Genomic DNA, 5294 nt, shown 5'->3' with positions numbered 1-5294 from the left:
GCCCAAGTGGTAAAACCCCTCCAAAACCCCCTACAACTTGTGATCAACCTAAATTCTCTGTCCCAACTAATCCAAACTGGTTTTGGATTTTTATTCCAATTATTTTTCCCTCAAATCAATTCTGAAAATTATTTGGGGCCTGAGAGATTTTCAAAGCAAGTGCCCTATTGCATTTGAGTTTTGACCTCAAACCAATTCTCCTGGATTGTCCTTTGAACCCACAACCCAGAACCATCTTGATCCACTCCTCCTCTTTTCAAATTTTTCAAAATTCAGTCTCTGCAAGTTTGGACCAGATTTGCCAAATTTGGTGAAATTCATATCTACACTCCTCCAAAAATTCCACCAAAATTCAGGCAGCCTACTTGAGCAAGGAGAAGCCACTCCACCAAAAATCAGCTCAAGGAAAAATCACCAGAGGCCAATTTCATTCGGTCGAACACCTTGTGGGCACTGTTACTGTTCAATGTTCAGAAATTCAGTTCAGTGTCATCTTCAGTTTCGACAGTTTCAGTCACGCGGCCACAGTGCACTTGGCACGTTGCTCGCGGCCTCGCTTGCTTGTCCGAAGCTTCACACGCGCGCTTGGCGCGACCCTGGCGTCGGTGGCGCCCTGGCCCGCCTGCGCCAGCGTGTCTTGCGGCGGCCGGCTCCCCGTAACGGCCGACAGGGAGGAGAACGGCGGCGCAACGCCGTTCGGCACCGCCCAAATCTTCTGGTGGCTCCGCGTGGCCTTCTCCGTGCCAGCGCACGCATGCGGCACCGTCGCCGTGGCGCAGCACGCACGGAGCGCGCTCTCTGCCGCCGACGGGCCCGCACCACCCCGTTCCGTCGAGCTCGCTCTAAACGCCCAAACCCCGGCCAACTTAGCACAAAAATGGACCCTCTGAACCTCCGTAATGACGCTCGACCCCCTAACCACCCCGACCGAGCACTACGCCACCGTAATCGCTCGCCGGAAATCTCCGTTCACGGCAACCGCCTCGGACCGCCTATATAAAGGGGTCCCGAGCTTACTCTCGTGCACGCAGCACCCCCACTACTCACCAACACCCCGCCAGGCCACTGGGAGGACCTCGAGGAGGTCTCCTTCCCCGGCTCCGGCCACCCCGATCCGCCTCGGCCTCCAGCTCGATTCACTTCGGTGAGGCCACCTCCGGCGCCCAAACCTCGTCCGTAGCCCTCTCTTGCACCCAGTAATCTAACCCCCACCTCAATTTAATCTTTGCAGCCCTCTCCGACGAGCCCCTCGACCACCCGAGCCGCCGTCCGCCGGAGCAGAGCTCGCCGTCGACGTGGTGCTCGCCGACCGACTCCACCACCATCAACTGACGCGGAAAGGTACCCTGAGCACGGAGGTACTCTCCGATCTCTCTGCCTCGCCGTGGATCGCCGCCGGCGACCACCGCGGCTCTCGGGCGCCGGCGAACTCTGCCGCCCCGTTTGAACATTTGAACCTGACGGGTGGGACCCCACCGTCAGCCTCTCTGCTCTCTCCTTCGAACCGTTTTCTGGAAGCGCCTTCGGGCAGAATGCGTTTTCTCTTCGGGCTGGCGTATTCGCTACCGAAGCGTTTTCTGTTTTTATAAACTAGCCCCTGGAAATCTTCTGTTTCATTACAGATAAGTCCCTGGACAAAAACCCTTATAACTTTTAATCAGAAAAGTATTTTTGATTGATTCTTTTTCTGTTCTCTTTAAAATTTTGTCTAGTTTTTTATCAGATTTATTTGAAAAATATTTGGTTTACCTTCTGTGCTCTCCTTGGTATTTACGTTAGCGCATATATCTTCTTTAAACGTAGATACCGAAGGAGGTGACGGAGCCGCGAACTTCACCGAGCTAGGCTCCGACTACTCTGAACCAGGCAAGCATGTTTGAACTTTTGATATGATGAGTGTCTTGGCATGTTTTGCATTTAGTTAGTTTCATGGCATGCCGGTGAGTATACCGATGAACGTTATTTTATGTGATAATGAGGTAAGTGAGTTCGATGATCCATACGTGGATGAAGGTGAATATGAATGGCCATGCGTTGGCATGAGGATGGGTACGACGGCAGTGTTGTAGCATGCCAGTCTTACGCCAGACTATGTGACTTCAGTGTCAAACCATATCGGTCCAGTACCTATCATTTCCTTCCTTGTACTACCACATGTTTTCCGCAAGGAATATGGTTTAGTAAGTTCCAAACCGCTTTCATGGTACACACCAAAGAGGAGAGGCCGTGATGATGGTTCCATGGCCCTGGATTAAAGCCAGTCATCCGGTCAGGGGGCATGGGTGTTTCCGGTTGGGACCGAGAGGGGGGCACCCCTTAGAGCGCGCGTATATAAATTTGATCCCATGCTATTCGAGATTGTGATCTCCCCGTCTCAAAAGTTTTTCTTGGACGATGACTAGGGTGATTCCTAGCATCGAGAGGTAGGATGGGTGTGTACCGGTTAGCTGTGTTTTCTTCTGAAATACCGTAAACGGAACTAGTCCTTCGTGACTACGGAAATCCGTTGACTGTGGGAAAAATTTTGTACAAACTCTGCAGAGTCATATATTCCTCCAAATCATCTCTTCCATGTCAAGTTTCGATTCCTTCTTATCCTAATCAATTGTCAGCTTTGATGACAGAGACTCCGGTGAATCGCATGAGTGCTAAGTCCGGTTAAATGATCACTCCTGTGGATGGACTAACCCGTTTGTTTTCATGAATTGAATATTTATTATGAGTATTATTTACTTGTGAATAAAAGCCCTTTATGTGATGTCGCTCAGACGTCCGACTGTGGCATTTTTTTTAAAGCCCTTTCTGCGATGTCGCTCAGACGTCCGACTGTGGCATTTCTTTTAAAGCCCTTTATGTGATGTCGCTCAGACGTCCGACTGTGGCATTTCTTTTAAAGCCCTTTATGTGATGTCGCTCAGACGTCCGACTGTGGCATTTCTTTTAAAGCCCTTTCTGCGATGTCGCTCAGACGTCCGACCGTGGCATTTCTTTTAAAAAAGCCCTTTATGTGGTGTCGCTAAGATGCCCGACTGTGGCATCATTTTCCTTATTTTTATTTGTTCACCTTTCGAGGCGTCGCTTCAGACACCCGATCGGTCCTTATTTATGTTCTGTGGAATTTCAGGCGGACTACCGCCGTTTTCCCTTTTTACTTACCCGTTATGCCAGTTTTATTTATTGTGCATTAAGGAATTAATCATGTTGCATCCATGCATGCATTTGTTATACCTTACGTCCGAACTGTCTTGCGAGTACTTTCAAAGTACTCACTGGCTTGTTGATTTGGCCAGATGCTGACGAAGGCGATCTCATGGATGAAGAGTTCGATAGCGAGCCCGACACTTAGAGGAGTCCCAGTCAGTCTTGTGCGACCCTGGATTTGGCCACTGTTTTATATCCGCTTCCGCTACCAAATAAATTCATCGAGCCTCTCCTCGACGCTCGATGAGATGACAGACGTAGAGTCTTGTATTTCTCTCCCCGCTGTGTTTTTCCACCACCAGCCTATCCTTGAGTCAGTAGTATGTCTCCACACCACTGTGTTCTGTCCGCCATTATGTATGATTATTGGCGTGCTTGTAATAATTTGGTTGAGCAACCGTAGTTCGACCCTGTAATATATTTTATGCTACTGGCTTATTGTATCAAGAATTGTCTGCCAGTGTAGAGGATTCCTCTCATACTGGACTTAAAAGATTGGCTTTTCAATAAATATTTTTATTGGAAAACCGGTCGTGACAAGCTTGGTACCAGAGCCAGGCTGACTGTAGGAAGCCACTAGGTGCGATCGCTAATTAGTTATTAGCATGACAGGGCTATTTTATACTTTTGCAATTGTAGTCATTTTCTGTCAGTCAGCATAAATTTATGATCTGACCCTGCAGAATTTTGCCTACTTTTGTAGATGGCCGACGTCAGCTGCGAGTCTCAGACCTTCGCCAACGTGCCCGATGGGTTCGTCAAGCTTCTTTCTTTCATCGTTCAGGTCGCGATTGGGCCATCCGTGCGCCCAGTCTTCACACTCTACCAGCACCGAGTCAACAACAGTCTGACCATGCACCAGGCCGCGGTGCAGTTCAGGGGAGGGCGTGGTGAGTCACGCCGCTTCCGGTTCGTGGGAAGAGCTATGCCTACGGAGAGGCATGCTATGCAGATGGCAGCCCGCGAGGCGATAGCTCGTCTCAGGGATGTCCTTCCCGTGATGAGGACTCGTCGTTACCGTTATCTTCCGTGCCATGTGCCTTACACCTGTCACTACGCATACTCCTGCCCCAGAGGAGAACGAGACGAGGCTTTTGAGATGCTCATTGAGTATCTCCGGGCCCTGGAGGCAGCCTTCGACAACCTGGTGGACGACTTCGTAGCTACCCGCATGGACTCAGTCCATGGCTGTGCTGCCAACAGGAGGGAGCTCCTACCCATCGCTCCGCCACCGACTTTTGTCTCGTCATCAGCATCTTTTACGCCTACTCGTCGCCTGCCTTCTACCGAAGAATTTAACCAAGTCATTGCACCCACTCCAGCGCGCACTACACCAACCTTCGCGCCCACTCCTGTACGTGTTGCTCCGCCCCTGGCAACCACTCCGCCCGCTCTGCGCAACACTACACGTATGGAGCCCGTTAGCGAGGAGGAAGTCGAGTCCCCAACCTCGCTACGCCTCGCCCTCGGCAGGGCAAGGGAGATCGTCAACATTTCTGCCTGAGTACGCTTAGCTGCCGTGTGTTGTACCGCTTTGTAAGATATGTGCATAGTTTGTGAGAAGTAGCCTGTTTGCGCATCATGTAGGATCTGGAGAAGTGCACTAGCCTTAATAACATGTCAGGATTATGTACGCATATCCTGAGTGATGTACTGTATAATTACCGCCCGCGTGTAAGATGTGTAATGAGCAGTCCTTCTCCGTGCGCAAGTCGTTTTATTTTTCTTAAGTAAGCTGAGTTATTTAAATTCTATTTGCCAGCTTTATGCATTTTATGGATTTGTTCTTTTTGCGACTCTTTCCGCTTTTCTTATGGGTTTTACAAAATATATCCCCAGAGTGAAAAATGTCTCGTCCTTGGACTCGCTCCATGCCATTTCCATCAGAGGAAAATTATGATGCACAACCCAGCAACGAGTTCACTCAGGGACAGTCAAGCCAACCGGGAAATGAATCGGCACTTTCACAAATGTGCCGCCTTTATGAACAGAGTCAGCAACAACATCGTGAGATAATGAACCAAGTCATCAACATGGGAAATCACCATGGACAGTATCAGCAACATTCCAAGTTATCTGAGCTACAGAAGACA

This window comes from Triticum aestivum, chromosome 3B, assembly GCF_018294505.1.
Source record: "Triticum aestivum cultivar Chinese Spring chromosome 3B, IWGSC CS RefSeq v2.1, whole genome shotgun sequence".
In the NCBI taxonomy this organism is placed as follows: domain Eukaryota; kingdom Viridiplantae; phylum Streptophyta; class Magnoliopsida; order Poales; family Poaceae; genus Triticum; species Triticum aestivum.
Note: the sequence above shows the minus strand (reverse complement) of the source record.